This window comes from Pongo abelii, chromosome 16 (genome assembly GCF_028885655.2).
Source record: "Pongo abelii isolate AG06213 chromosome 16, NHGRI_mPonAbe1-v2.0_pri, whole genome shotgun sequence".
Lineage (NCBI taxonomy): Eukaryota > Metazoa > Chordata > Mammalia > Primates > Hominidae > Pongo > Pongo abelii.
The window spans coordinates 92023594-92039836 of NC_072001.2; the positions used below are offsets into that span (position 1 = coordinate 92023594).

A 16243-nucleotide genomic window follows, 5' to 3' on the forward strand; every position below is an offset into this window, starting at 1 on the left:
CGCAGGAATTTCCTCATCCTAATAAGCCTGAGGGCGCTACAAGAGACCGGGGCTTATTTCATCCCTTATCTACACCCGTATAAGACAGACACTTCTATAGCGGCCATTCTAGAGACTGCCCCCTAGGAATGCGTTGTCTTTCTCAGGGCTGTTCTTTGCTGAGAAAAAGAATTCAGCGATATTTCTCCTGTTTGCTTTTGTAAGAAGAGAAATATGATTCTGTTCTGTCCGGCCCCTCAGGCAGTCAGGCCCAATGGTTATCTCCCTTGTTCTCTGAAAATCGCAACCATCTTTTTCCTTTTGGAGGTCCAGATTTCATATTGTTCAAACACACATGCTCTACAAACAATTTGTGCAGATAACACAATCATCACAGGATCCTGAGGAGAAATACATCCTCAGCTTACAAAGATGATGGGATTAAGAGATTAAAGTAAAGACAGGCATAGGAAATTGTAAGAGTATTGATTGCGGAAGTGATAAATGTCCATGAAATCTTCACAATTTATGTTCAGAGATTGCAGTAAAGACAGGAATAAGAAATTATGAAAGTATTAATTTGGGGAACTAATAAATGTCCATGAAATCTTCACAATTTATGTTCTTCTGCCATGGCTTCAGCCAGTCCCTCTATTCAGGGTCCCTGACTTCCTGCAACAGTACAAATCCCTGGGCCACATGCTTGGCCATCAAACAATAGCCTCCTTACCTAACCCCTACTGTGTTCATTCATTCATTAAAAACATTTATTGAGCAACTACCAAGCCACGTGGGGTGGGGAATAACTTGGAACCCTAGAGTATACCTAAAGATTATTTTAAACTGAAGACACCTGAAATTCAACAGATGCAGAAAGAAGCCTCTCATAGCTTCCTTTATCTGATTAAAAGCAGAAACTTCTGAGAAATGAAGACTGATGTAAATTCCCTCTGGTGGCAGGTCTGCTCCCAGGAAAGAAATTAAGAGTAAATCCAGGCTAGGCATGGTGGCTCACGCCTGTAATCCTAGCACTTTGGGAGGGGAAGGCAGGCAGATTGCTTGAGCTCAGGAGTTTGAGACCAACCTGGGCAATATGGTGAAACCGAGTCTGTAAAAAAAGTATAAAAATTAGCTGGGTACATGTTTGCAGTCCCAGCTACTTGGGAAGCTGATGCAGGAGGATCACTTGAATCCAAGAGATGGATGCTGCAGCAAGCCGAGATCACACCACTGCACTCCAGCCTGGGTGACAAAGTGAGACCCTGTTTCAAACAAAAATTTTTTTTAAAAGAGTAAATGTACCACAAATCCCTTCTCTGGGAGAGTTTTATGTTCTTGAAGAAGACAGAAGGCCCACTCATACATATATAGACAAACATTATCACACACTTTCTTATCTCCTGTTTGTTCTCCTAAAAACTCCTTGTCTTTCCTAAAGAAACCTATTTGTTCCTCCTATTGGAGACTTTTCTCCCTCCTTTCTTTCCTCTACTAAATGAGATGTATAAGCCCCTGCTTCTAACCACCCCTTTGAGTTACTCATTACTGAGAATTTTCTGCATGTATGTACATTGCCAGCATGAATAAACTCTTCTCTTGCTAATCTGTCTTTTGTTAGTTTAATGTGCATGTCCCCAGGTATTGAACATAAGAGGGTAGAAGAAAAGTTTTTTCTTCCCAACAGCATTTGTACTGAATCTTGTTTTACCCTCCAGTTCTCAACAGGGCCTGGACCCCCTAAGACCCTCATCTAGAACTGCCAACTTCTTTATCCTCAAACAATAAACCCTTCTCACAGGGTCGTTCATGGTGTCCCAGTTCTTAGCCTTGTCCCCCTCCTGTCCTCACTCTCCAAGTGTACCCTAACCTTAGAAGAGGAACTGTCTGAGGCATGGGTCATGAGCCAGATTCATTTCCCAGTACACCCTCAAGTCTAAGTTCTAGAATCTAGATTAATGCCTGCGGGGCTCCTGCCAGGGAGTGTGGTGGCCTTTGGTCACATGAGCTTTGGTGCATCAAGTCCAGACCCCTTCAAAATCTTACAAGCAAAGTGAGTTGCAGAAAAGCGTCTTCATTTTTCTGATAATCCAGCTCATATTTGCTGAATCAAACACCCACCTATGTCCAAAGGGCAAACTTTCCTTCTCAGAAATAGTACCGCTTAACTCTTAAAAAGGAAAGGAAACCATTTGTAAGAGCCCTGTAGTTTGTAAGGCAACCTCTCTAATCCTCAGCTAATACTTCACTCACCCTAGGGCTTGCCAGGAACAAGAAAGGGTCCCAGGTTGAGCCAAGACTTCTTAAAGGCTGCTGTTAGCTACACACACAAAGAAACAGCAGAAGCTTTGAAATTACCACTTGTAAAGGCACAATTGCATTCATGGGCTAGTGGGTGGGGGCTGGCTCTTCTCCTATGCCACTATCTGGAGGTGGGAAATAGGGGGAAGTTCATTCTTCCCTTGATCTCAGCATTTGGGCATGTAAAGTTGAGGTGCTTACACCATCTAGGCAGTTGAAAATAAAGCTCCAAGAAGTGGCCAGGCATAGTGGCTCACACCTATAATCCCAGCACTTTGGGAGGCCTAGGCCGGTAGATCACGAGGTCAGGAGATCGAGACCATCCGGGCCAATGTGGTGAAATCCAGTCTCTACTAAAAATACAAAAATTAGCTGGGCATGGTGGCGTGTGTCTGTAATCCCAGCTACTCAGGAAGCTGAGACAGCAGAATCCCTTGAACCAGAGAGTCAGGGATTGCAGTGAGTTGATCCCTACAGATAGATGTGAAAACCATCAGCTGTAAAACGGCAGCCTATGCTGTGGAAATGGGGGTGTTCCCATGAGGGCAGACACAAGGAGAAGGCAGAACCTGTTTTCCCCACTCAGCTCTGCGAGGATGTTCTCCCTGTAAACCAAAAAGTATCTGAGATGGGTCTCAATTAATTTACAAGTTTATTTTTCCAAGATTAAGAACATGTCCTTAAATTGATTGAGACCTGTCTCAGATACTTTTCGGTTTACAAGTTGGCAACCAACAGAAGGGACTCTGAGTGGCAATGGCCCAGATGTTTGACAAATCTCCTTTCAGTGCTTGGCACCAGCTTGGGCTATCTTGATTGCTCAAACCAATAGGACAATTCCCTAAGGCCTGGGACCTTCCCCCATCCATAGAACCCGTGATCCGAATGTTGATTGAGATCTAAGATTTATTTTGGGCCGGGCGCGGTGGCTCACGCCTGTAATCCCAAAACTTTGGGAGGCCAAGGAGGGCAGATCACAAGGTCAGGGGTTCAAGACCAGCCTGACCAACATGGTGAAGCCCCATCTCTACTAAAAATACAAAAACTAGCTTGGCATGATGGTGGCGCATACTCATAATCCCAGTTACTTGGGAGGCTGAGGCAGGAAAATCACTTGAACCTGGGAACTGGAGGTTGCAGTGAGCTGAGATCACACCACTGCATACCAGCCTGGGCGACAGAGCAAGACTCTGTTGAAACAAATAGGTTATTAAGAAAGACAAGGAGTTTTTAGGAGAACAAATAGGAGATAGGAAAGTGTGTGATAATGTTTGTCTATATATGTATGAGTGGGCCTTCTGTCTTCTTTAAGACCATGAAACTCTCCCAGAGAAGGGATTTATGGCACATTTGCTGTATGTAAGATTCATTTTGCTGTATGCCTCTTCTGGAGTTTTACTTGCTTCCCAACAAGGAAGGTGAGTTTTCCTGCTTCCATGATAATGGAGGGCAGGCAACTCCTTTCTGGGAGTCTCAGCTCATTTCCAACAGGGAAGGCAAGTTTGAGTCTTTTCCTGCTTCTAGGATGGTAGAGAGCAGTTTTCAGCCTGGGTCCCATTCTTAGGTAAGTAGCTGAATTGCGGTTTTCTCTAGGAAATTTTTTTTTTTTTTTTTTTGAGATGGAGTCTCGCTGCTCTGTTGCCCAGGCTGGAGTGCAGTGGCGCAATCTCAGCTCACTGCAAGCTCCACTTCCCGGGTTCATGCCGTTCTCCTGCCTCAGCCTCCCGAGTGGCTGGGACTACAGGCACCTGACACTACACCTGGCTAATTTTTTTGTATTTTTAGTAGAGACGGGGTTTCACCATGTTAGCCAGGATGGTCTCGATTTCCTGACCTCCTGATCCGCCCGTCTTGGCCTCCCAAAGTACTGGCATTACAGGTGTGAGCCACCAGGCCCGGCCAGGAAATTCTTTTTAATGACTAAAAGTTAAGATTAACAGCCAGCTGGTCTTAATTTCTCCTTACCATTAGAGTGCTGAGTAATCATATGAACTGTGCAATTGTTTGTTTCTCTTAGCTTATTTTTGTTCGTTTCTTTGTTTTTGTTTTGTGTTGTTGTTTCTGCATGGCTCTTGTATCAGTTCAAATCTCGAGAGTCGCCAACAAACACAAGGCGGTGTAGAGCAACACACTGTTTTAAGGAGCGCCTGGGGGCAGACAGGCTGAGGCCTAAAATGGCTCAGCACCGAAGGAGGATGGGGCAGAGATTTTATAGTCTCCTGTAAACAGGAAGTGTCTCAGTCTGATGTAACTGCTACGCCGTACCCAGACAGCCTCTCTCTCCGTCTTCAGGGGGTACCTGTCTTGCAGACAGCTAGCTCGCTTCCTGCTTCTGTTATCCTGCTGAGGCATGCCGCTGGCGCAAGTGGTCTTGACCTGGAGACTGGGCCTGAGAAGGGCGGAGTTATTCACCACCCCCCACCACCCCCAGCTTCCAGGCCCGGGGTAAAGTCAGTTTCCATCTTTTTCCCATTGGGTTTGACCAACTCTACCTGACTTGGTCAAATCCAAAGGAAAGTTCCAAATTATGGGGAACAACGTCTCTGAATTGGTGAAATCCCTGCAGCTGAAAAAAAAAGAAACAGAAAAAATAAGAAAGAGAGAGGGAGAGAGAGAAAGAACGAAGGAGAGAATGAAAGAAAGAGAGAGAGAGAAGGGAAAGGGAAAGGGAAGGGGAAGATTTTGACTACCTGAGGAGTTTTATTTACATGACAAGGCCACCTTTTGCTAGCCAAGCCCAAACTGACAGAGCAATGGCAGCTGTCCGTGCTGTAGTTCTGTAGCTATGATTCTGCCTCTTGTTTTTTACATGGTGACAGCCTGGGTTTGGTTCCTAAGTCAAGTCCTTTCTAATTTGATATTTGTGTTACTTTCAAACTATCAGCAGTTTTTCCCAGCAAAAATATGATAATAGGAGATTTAAAAGGATTTTTTAAGAGCTCAATGGTTAAGTCAGCTTAACTAAAAGCTAATATCTAAGATATATATACACACACACATATAAGCATATATATATATACACACACTTTTTTCTCTCCTAGGTTCTTGTTTTTTGAGAAAAAGGTTTTTTTCTTCTCAATCCACTGAATTCTGTTTTGTCCATTTACTTCTCCCTGTCTCTCCTTCCTCTTACCACCCTCTGCTGCGTGGAGGACATAAATAGTTCCTAACAGCCTAGGATTCCTTTAAGAAAACAGAGAAGGCGCCAGGTTTCTTTTTGGGAGAAACCTCTGTTTTTCCTTATGGAACCCCAAGAGTGTAAACAGACAAGTTCCTCTCAGATCTGTAAACCAAAATTATCTGAGACAGATCTCAATCAGTTTAGAAGTTTGTTTTGCCAAGGTTAAGGCCGAGCCTGTGACACAGCCTCAGGAGGTCTTGACAACATGTACCCAAGGTCATAGGGCTACAGCTTGGTTTTATACATTTCAGGAAGGCATAAGATATTAATCAATACATATAAGATGTACATTGATTCAGTCCAGATTCAGAGAGAGTAGATTGTAAATGTTTCTTATCAGACTTAGAAAGTGTTATTATCAGACTGTTCTATCGGTCTTAAGGTCTGTGTTGATGTTAATACTGGTCAGCGGTGCCTGAATTGCAATGGTCGGAGGGTATAATAGGGCATGTCTGACTCCTGCTTCCCATCATGGGCTGAACTAGTTTTTCACTTTCATTTTGGAATGCCCTTGGCCAAGAGGAAGGATCATTCAGTTGGGTGAGGAGCTTGGAACTTTATTTTTGGTTTACAGATCTTCAACTGCTTGTTCTTATATTACATTACCTGATCTTTTTTTTACCAAAATCGTTATTATCCTGTACAGGGGTTACTCTTGCATATTTAAGATAGTAAGTGGTGTGGTTTAAATACTTAGAGAAATGTCTTTGTAACAGTGCACCGTAAGCACATTACATGGCCTAGTCCCATGATGTCACTCTGTTTGGAGAACTAGGATTCAGCGTGGGCTCCACCCAGAGCTCAGTGGTCCAGTTAAAAGATAGAGACTAAATTTAAAACTACCTAGCTAAACAAAATTTGTCTCCTTATCATATCCTTATCAAATTTGTCTCCTTATCAAATGATAGAAATGTATATTTCTATCATTTTATGTTTGGCTTAGTATCCGTTTTTAATCTCCTGCTAACACACCTAGACTTTGTCTGTACTTTGAGATGTAAATTTCACTATCTGATTCTCACTAAGAGTTGTTCCTTTGGTATGCAAATTTAGAGCTATCTAGCTGACAATTGCCTAGGGAAATGAAACTGATTATCAAGAAATTAGAACTCTAAAATAGACTAAAAAGGGGAGTCTTATGAATCTATGAGCTTCTATCTGCATGTCTAATAAGTCCACGTATTTATGTGTCATGTATATGATGTTTCACTACCAAAAATATATAAAAGAGCTCTAATTAATTGACTTAAAAAAAAAAGCACTTAAAACAAATACTTTATCAGGGTCAGGCATGGTGGCTCACACCTGTAATCCCAGCACTTTGAGAGGCTGAGGTGAGCAGATCACCTGAGGTCAGGAGTTTGAGACCAGCCTGACCAACATGATCAAACCCCATCTCTACTAAAAATACAAAAATTAGTTGGGAGTGGTGACACGTGCCTGTAATCCCAGCTACTTGGGAGGCTGAGGCAGGAGAATCGCTTGAACCTGGGAGGCGGAGGTTGCAGTGAGCTGAGATCACACCATTGCACTCTAGCCTGGGCAACGAGAGTGAAACGCCATCTCAAAAAAAAAAAGAAATATTTGGCATGAGGGTTACTATCTTTGTGTAAATTTGTATAGCTAAGGTATTTAATTAAATTGTTGGTTTGATGGAAACAGCTAAATCCTGAGTTACTGGCCAAAAAAAAAAAAAAAAAAACCTTTATTTAATTTTAATGTTCTTACTTAGGTAAACACTTGAACTTCACAGGCTATAAAAATGGTTAACAAGGAAATAATACTAAATGATAACTATCACAGTCTTCCTCTCTTTTCTTTCTTTTCTTTTTTTTGAAACAGGGTCTCCCTCTGTTGCCCAGGTTGGGGTGCAGTGGCATGATCACAACTCACCGCAGCCTCGACCTCCCAAGTTCAAGCAATCCTCCCACCTCAGCCTCCCAAGTAGCTGGGACCACAGGATCACACCACCATATTGGCTAATTTTTTTTTTTGTAGAGGCTGGATCTCACCATGCTGCCCAGACTGGTCTTAAACTTCTAAGCTCAAGCAATCCTCCTACCTCAGCCTCCCAAAGTGCTGAGATCCTCCTACCTCAGCCTCCCAAAGTGCTCATGCTCCCACAGTGAGCCACTGTGCTCAGCCCCTATACTTTAAATCATCACTAGATTGCTTATAATACCTAATACAATGTAAGTGCTATATAAATACTTGTTATACTGTATTTTTAAATTTGTATTATTTTTTATTGTTTTTCTTTCCCACAAATATTTTCAATCCACAGCTGGTTGAATACAAGGATGTAGAACTTGTGGATACAAAGGGCCGACTGTAGTTGTAACTTGCACAAGCCCAGGTATATAAAAGGAGTTAAAATTTGTTTTGTTCCCATATCCTTTCTTGTTCCCCAAGACCATTAGTTCCTCAAGAGAAATTAGTCTCTTCCTTCTTTGTGATCACAGTGCCTGGCTTACAGTAGGTGCTCAATAAATGTTACAGAAGCATCATGTTCTCAAGCTCTTGCTGGACCTAGACCCAGCCTCCCTTTCTAAGAGGACTGTTCTGCCAGGTGCTTCACTCAATGTCCCACTTCTTTGCTCAAGTCCCTGGGCCCTTAGACCTCCTGAATTTCCACCACTACTGCAGGGATCAGATCTTTCAATTTTCTAGTTTTCTTCCACTGATGAAACTGTTGGTTTCAGTCTTTAAGTCTGCTAGGAAAAGACAAAAAAAACATACAAACAAAAAACTGGCAATAGACAGGTTAACAGGAAAAAAAGCACACAAATTTATTTGCATGGGAGTGGGAAGCAGGGTGTAGGGGCAAAGGTAAAACTTACCCTTCACCCTCTGAAGATTCAGTGAAAAATCACCTGACAAATGGTGGATGAGTAGGAGAAAAGGTACCCAAATTTTTTTGATCCTAGTTTTATGTGACATGAGAACCTTCAGAAAGAAGGTCCAAGGATATAGGAAAACTGTCCATTTTTATGCTTAGGTTCCACATGGTATGGACAGTCATTCGGAAACATGATTGGTCAAAAGGGTATGATGCAGCGCTAATAGACTGAGCAGGGAAACCCAGCAAGCCCTCTCTCTGTAAATTCTTCTTAGCGCCTCTGTGCAAGCATTCCTTCCTTCTGGGTATGGGGCAAGACCCCTCTGGAATAGAGGTCTTATGATCTACAAGATAGGTCAGATAAGATAGATCAATTTCTGCTGGGCACGGTGGCTCACACTTCTAATCCCATCACTTTGAGAGGATGAGGCAGGCGGATCACCTGAGGTCAGGAGTTTGAGACCAGCCTAACCAACATGGAGAAACCCTGTCTCTACTAAAAATACAAAAAATTAGACAGGCATGATGGTGCATGCCTGTAATCTCAGCTACTCGGCAGGCTGAGTAAAGAGAATCGCTTGAACCATCTGAAAAAAAAAAAAAAAAAAAGGCCGGGCGCGTGGCTCACGCCTGTAATCCCAGCACTTTGGGAGGCCGAGGCGGGCAGATCACAAGGTCAGGAGTTCGAGACCAGCCTGGCCAATATGATGAAACCCCATCTCTACTAAAAATACAAAAATTAGCCAGGCATGGTGGTGGGCATCTATAGTCCCAGCTACTCAGGATGCTGAGGCAGGAGAATCACCTGAACCCAAGAAGCAGAGGTTGCAGTGAGCCGAGATCGCGCCATTGCACTCTAGCCTGGGCAACAGAAAGAGCCTCCATCTCAAAAAAAAAAAAAAAAAAAAAAAAAAAGGTCAATTTCTTTACAGCCAGTTCTTACACAGAAAGGCTGGGCTGGCAGAGGAGTTAGTAATATTTTGGGTTTTATGGCTGGCTTTGGGGAAAAGGGTTCTGGTTTTCATGACCTCCCTTGGGAAGAGGGATTCTAGTTTCTATGGCTAGCCTTTAGAGAAAATGAGTCTAGAAACAGGAGATTAGAAGATCAGAGAGAGCTGCCTCTGAGGCCTTCTTTTTGGGCTATTGTTTTATGACCCCCAACAGAGGCATCACAGAAAAGCGAATACCCAGTAACCCAATGACATTCTCTAATCATTACTGTTTAAAGAATGGGACATGTTTGAGAAATGCACCATTAGGCAATTTCATCACTGTGAGAACATCATAGAGTGCCCTTACACAAACCTCGATGGCATAGCCTACCACACACCTAGGCTATAGGTATAGCCTATTACTCCTAGGCTATAAACTTTATGTTACTGCACTGACTACTGTAGGCCACTGTAACACAATGGTGAGTATTTGCATATCTAAACATGTCTAACTGTAGAAAAGATAATATGTTACACTGTGACATTACCAAGGCTAGGTGTCACTAGGCGATAGAAATTTTTCAGCTCAGCCAGGCCTATGGCCTCACACCTGTAATCCCAGCACTTTGGGAGGCCAAGATAGGAGGATCACTTGAGGCCAGGAGTTCAATACCAGCTTGGGCAACATGGTGAGACCCCTGTCTCTACAAAAAAATTAAAAAATTAGCCCAGTATGATGGCGTGCACCTATAGTCCCAGCTACTCAGAGGCTGAGGCAGAAGGATTGGTTAAGCCTAGGAGGTCCGGGCTGCAGTGGGCCATGAATCAGGCCACTGCACTGCAACCTGGGCAAGAGTGAGACCCTGTCTCAAAAAAAGGAAAAAAAAAAAACTGGCTCCATTTTATTCTCATGGGGCCACCATTTTCCGTGTGGTCTGTCATTGACTGAAACATCCCTACCCGTCACGTGACTGTATATCCTTCTTCATGAGGGAGAGGGAAGTGGGATATATAGGCCACCTACATACAAATGGTTATGAAAAAAAAAAAAAGATGAGCCTTCAGAAGAATAGGTAATAGACTGTCTGGATGAAATGTCAACTTTAATCTGTCCTAGGTTTGAGTCCTGTGACATGTTAATCTTCCTGATAGATACAAATTTCTAGGGAGGGTTTTCATGACAATTGGCTTCCTTCTGGAGAATCTACCTTTACTCAGATAAGGGAAATTCAGGAAAAGCTCCTCTGTGTATCCATTGTTTTCCCAGAAGCCTTCAGTTTGAAGCAATCAGCATACCAATGTGACATTTTGGGGGGTGATATCTCCTGGGTTCATTCAAAATATTAGCAACATGCTTGGCAGCTTAACTCCCCCATTGCAATACTCAAGAAGGTACTGTGGATATTATTCCTTACCTGGAACAAAATCTTCTTAGTCAATGAGCAATTTCATAGGGTGATGCAAAATATTACTTTTTATTTTTCCCATAAGGGTAGGCTTGGATAGAGATCCAGGCATCCCTTTTTCTCTCTGGTATTCCTCCCTTTCCCATTTTTGTCCTCTCTGCCCTCCCTCCAAGGCTGGTGCCACCCTGACAGCTGCCATGTGTGGTCCTGGAACCTTGTTCCTGGTTCCATCCTAGAGGAGTGGGCAGAGATGGGGACTCACCTACTCTAGGGGGCTTGGGTCTTTCGATTCACCAAGGTGAGACTCTGCAGGCAGACAAAGCTTTTTTCTTTTTTCTTTTTTCTTTTTTTTTTTTTTTTTGAGATGGAGTCTCTCTGTCACCAGGCTGGAGTGCAGTGGCGCGATCCCAGCTCACTGCAACCTCTGACTCCCTGGTTCAAGTGATTCTCCTGCCTTAGCCTCCCGATGTAGCTAGGATTACAGGCATATGCCACCACGTCCAGCTAATTTTTTTTTATTTTTTAGTAGAGCCGGGGTTTCACCATGTTGGCCAGGATGGTCTCGATCTCCTGACCTCGTGATCCGCCCGCCTCAGCCTCCGAAAGTGCTGGGATTACAGGCGTGAGCCACAGCGCCAGGCCAAACCTTTTTCGTGACCTCTCCTAACCTGACTTTGCCTCATTATCATGCTAAAAATTTCTTTTCTGCTAGGGTGGGAGGGGAAAGAACAAAAGTAGGGTGTCCTACATCAGACAGATCCCTCTAATTATTTACAAGCCTCAGTTGATTCATACTTGCAAAATGGCTCTGGAAAATTTCAAATGGTTTATTAAATTTTCCATCCTCATACTGAGCATGTCCTACCTGGCAAGCCTGTGTTGGATGCCAACGGAACATGAAGGTGACCAGGAGAAGCTCTAAGTCCCATGGGGAAACAAGCTCATCCAGGACTAACAAAGCACAAGTGCCCGGTGCCCATCTCAACAAAACCACAGTGGCTCTCAGAGACAGGTCAGACTGCTTGAGTCACACATAGCACACTCTGAATGTCTCTCCGTAAGGCCTTCTGGCTGCAGATTTAATGCCTTTCAGCTGCCAGGGATGTCAGCCGAACTCTCAAAACCCCATGCCAGAGAAAACTCTATTTTCTCCATGAAGAAGCACGTGGATGCCCACTTGCTGCCTGAACTCCCTGAGGGATGTGTTTGGGAGGGAGGATGGGGGGGGTCTGCCAACACCCTCCTCCTTCTGAGTTAGCACCGGAACCCTGGTTCCTGCATTCCTGGGGTGACAGTCCCCTGCTTGCTTTCCAGTACCTCCCAGAGAACTCCTGCACAAGTGCTGTCCAGAACTTCCCCGGGGGTACCCATAGCCTTCTTCTTACCCTCTGCAAGTATTACGACTGTTTTCCGCTATGCTGCGACTGGGGCTCAAAAGATGCTCCTCCAAATTGGAGGCCTCAAAGGCAGCCTCAGAAGCAAAAGTTTTTCTCTCATCTTCTCCTGCCTCTTGTTTCTGGCCCCCAAGGCTAGCCACAGAAACTAGAGTCTCTCTTCCCCAAGGCAGGTCTTAGAAACCAGAACCCCTTTTCCCCAAAGCCAGCCATCAAACCCCAAAATATTACTCTAACTTCCTCCCTTTTTCTGTGTAAAACATGGCTGTAAAGAAATCATCTGACCAGGCCAGGTGCAGTGGCTCATGCCTATAATCCCAGCACTTAGTGAGGTGGAGGCAGGTGGATGGCTTGAGCCCAGGGGTTCCAGACGAGCCTAGGTAACATGAATGGCAAAACCTCCTCTCTACAGAAAATTTAAAAATTAGCCAGGTGCAGTGGTGCATGCTCTGTGGTCCCAGCCACTGGGTATGCTGGGGCAGAAGGATCATCTGAGTCTGGGAGGTCAAAGCTGCAGTGAGCCAGGATCACACCACTGCACTACAGCCTGGGCAACAGAATGACCCTGTCTTAAAAAAAAAAAAAAGAAAAGAAATTATCTAACCTACTTTGTTTGATAGTAAGTCACAAGATCCCCATTCCAGAGAGGGTCTTGCCCCATACCTAGAAGGAAGGAATGCTGCATAGAGAGGCCAAGAAGAAAATATACAGACAGGCCTTGTTGCATTTCCCCACTCAACCTATTAGCATTAGAGTTTTGTCCAATCACAGTTCTGCACGACCACTCATACTTTTCTGAACCTAAGCATAAAAATAGACAGCTTCCCCTGTATCTTCGGGGTCTTCGTTCTGAAGTTTCCTCTGTCACATAAAATTGTGATCAAATAAGTTTGTATGCTTTTTGGCCTGTTAGTCTGCCTTTTGTCAGTGATTCTCAGTGAAACTTCAGATGGCAAAGAGAATGCTTTCCTCTTGGCCCCTGCACCGCTAGCAAAGGCTGCAGGCTGCATCGCCTCCACAAGGCTGCCATCTGCAGCTGCTTCAAGTGGGCTGTGACCTGCATTGGGCCACTCCATTCTCGAGGTACCGGACCGGACCTACATCCAGAACACTGATGTCTCTCCTTGCCATCCCCCACAGGACAGGCCCATGCTGAAGATGCCCTGGGCCATGTTCCCCCCATACTCCCTGGGCCATGTCCCCTCGGTACCACATTTGGGGGCCGACGTCCCAGTGTCAGAGGCATTTGAACCAGAGCAACTCCATCTTGAATAGGAGCTGGGTAAAAGGAGGCTGAAACCTACTGGGCTGCATTCCAGACAGTTACGCATCCTAAGTTACAGGATGAGATAGGAGATTGGTACAAGATACAGGTCATAAAGATCTTGCTGATAAAACAGCTTGCAGTAAAGAAACCGGCCAAAATCCACCAAACCCAAGATAGCCACAAGAGTGACCTCTGGTCGTCCTCACAGCTACACTCCCGCCAGCGCCACGACACTTTACAAATGCCATGGCAACGTCAGGAAGTTACCTTATATGGTCTAAAAAGGGGAGGCATGAATAGTCCACCCCTTGTTTAGCATATATAATCAAGAAATAACCATAAAAATGGGCAACCAGTAGCCCTCAGGGCTGCTCTGCCTCTGGAGTAGCCATTCTTTATTCCTTCACTTCTTTATAAACTTGCTTTCACTTTAGTCTACAGACACGCCCTGAATTCTTTCTTGGGTGAGATCCAAGAACCCTCTCTTGAAGTTTGGATCAGGACCTCTTTCTGGTAACACCTGGGTTGAGTGTGGACCCCAGCCAACACAAAGCTCTCTCCTCTCCCCACCTGCCACCAACAGGCCCCTCTATTTTTGCTCTTCCAGCAAAGCTTCTCCCAGCAGAGGCTGGGCTACAGCCTGCTCCTCTCCCAGCTTCATCATGCAGCAGGACGAGCTGCAGACAAGAATCCCTCGGACACTGAGTTGTAGAAGGAAAGGGCTTTATTCAGCTGGGAGCACTGGCAGACTCACGTCTCCAAAAACCGAGCTCCCCGAGTGAGCAATTCCTGTCCCTTTTAAGGGCTTACGACTCTAAGGAGGTCCCCATGAAAGGGTCATGATCGATTGAGCAAGCAGGGGGTCCATGACTGGGGGCTGCACGCACCGGTAATCAGAATGGAACAGAACAGGACAGGGATTTTCATGATGCCTTTCCATACAATGTCTGAAATCTACAGATAACACAAGCAGTTAGGTCAGGGGTTGATTTTTTTTGAAACGGAGTTTTGCTCTTGTTGCCCAGGCTGGAGTGCAACGGCGCAATCTCGGCTCACCACAACCTCCACCTCCTGGGTTCAAGCGATTCTCCTGCCTCAGGCTCCCGAGTAGCTGGGATTACAGGCATGTGCCACCACACCCGGCCAATTTTTTGCATTTTTAGTAGAGACAGGGTTTCTCCATATTGGTCAGGCTGGTCTTCAACTCCCGACCTCAGGTGATCCGCCCACCTTGGCCTCCCAAAGTGCTGGGGTTACAGGCGTGAGCCACTGCGCCCAGCCAAGTCAGGGGTTGATTTTTAACTACCAGGCCCAGGGCGCGGTCCTGGGCTATCTGCCTGTAGATTCCATTTCTACCTTTTAGTTTTTACTTCTTCTTTCTTTGGAGGCAGAAATTGGGCATAAGACAATATGAGGGGTGGTCTCCTCCCTTAATCAGGGCACTCTCACCTTCATCACATCTTTTTATTGTGAGCGGCAAGGCAGCCCAGCTCCTCCACGGCCGGCAACACTGGGCACGCGCCCTCCCCACTGCCAAAGAGGAAGAGGAAGATCAGTTCCGCAAACGCTGCTGCCAAGGAAGAGCCCAGGAGGAGGTTGGCGCGGTTGTCAGCTAACCTGCTCCTGCAAAAGTGGAAACGAAGCTGAAATAGGCAGCAGAGAAGGATAAATCTTCGGACAAAAAAGTGCAAACAAAAAGGGAAAGGGGAGCAAAGGGAAAACAGGCTAAGTGGCTAACTAGGAAACAAAAGAAGATTTACCTGCAGAAAATAGAGAAACTAAAACCAGCCTCTGATGAAGCTGGAGAGAAGGAAGCCAAGTCTGATTAAATCACATACCATGTTTTATCAGTGGTCCCCATCTCCCTTTTTGTACAATCGAGTATATATTTTCATCAACTATTTTGTAAATGCAAGTTTACATAATGATAGTGGTTTTTGTTTATTTTTTTGAGACAGGGTCTGGCTCTGATGCCCAGGCTGGAGTGCAGTGGTGCCATTTCAGCTCACTGCACTCTGCCTCCCAGGCTCAAGCCATCCTCCCACCTAAGCCTCCTGAGTAGCTGGGACCACAGGTGCATGCCACCATGCTTGGCTACTTTTTTGCGTTTTTTGCAGAGACAGGGTCTCACTTTGTTGCCCAGGCTGGTCTTGAACTCCTGAGCTCAAGAGATATGCCTGCCTTGGTGTCTCAAAGTGCTGGAATTACAGGTGTGAGCCACCATGGCCAGCCTAGAAACATTTTTAAGAAGGAGGGAATCACATCTAATCCCAATTTTTAAGTGTAAATGCTCATTTTAAAAAGGTGAAACCATTTGCTGCTTGTTTGTTTTTTGGTACAACCAGAAAATAGTGTGGGCTATTGAATTCTGGGAGGCTTTGACTGTCTTGGGTGTCAGCTTAACATTCCATAGATGGAGGGTTAGTGTTTATATCCTATAATAGAAAGCATACTAAATGGCAATATGGAGTCACAGTCCTGCATTTAATATCCTGGGCATTTTAAATTACTTCTATTTCCATGTTGTTGTTAACTTTTTTTTTTTTTTTTTTTTTTGAGATGGAGTCTCGCTCTGTCACCCAGGCTGGAGTGTAGTGGCGTGATCTCGGCTCATTGCAACCTCTGCCTCCCGGGTTCAAGCGATTCTCCTGCCTCAGCTTCCCAAGTAGCTGGGATTACAGGCATCTGCCATCATGCCCGGCTAATTTTTTGCATTTTTGTAGAGACAGGGTTTCACCATGTTGGCCAGGCTGGTCTCGAACTCCTGACCTCAGGTGATCTGCCCTCCTCGGCCTCCCAAAGGGCTAGGATTATAGGCATGAGACACCACACTGGGCCTACTCATATTGATTTTTAGCAGAATTGTTTCCTAAAGAAATCTACTTGATCATGGCCCTCTCTGTGAGAATTGTGTGCACTCTGTAACATCCTTGGTCGTGGTAGTCCT

The 16243-nt window shown here is 44.9% G+C and overlaps 1 long non-coding RNA gene and 1 pseudogene across 1 annotated transcript in view; both read left to right on the top strand.

The window, feature by feature from the left end:
- LOC134760222 (uncharacterized) overlaps positions 1-16243 on the top strand; it is a 69716-nt gene that overhangs the window by 20724 nt on the left and 32749 nt on the right. The gene's annotated exons all lie outside the window — the stretch shown is intronic.
- Positions 11532-15737, top strand: LOC129050052 (uncharacterized; annotated as a pseudogene).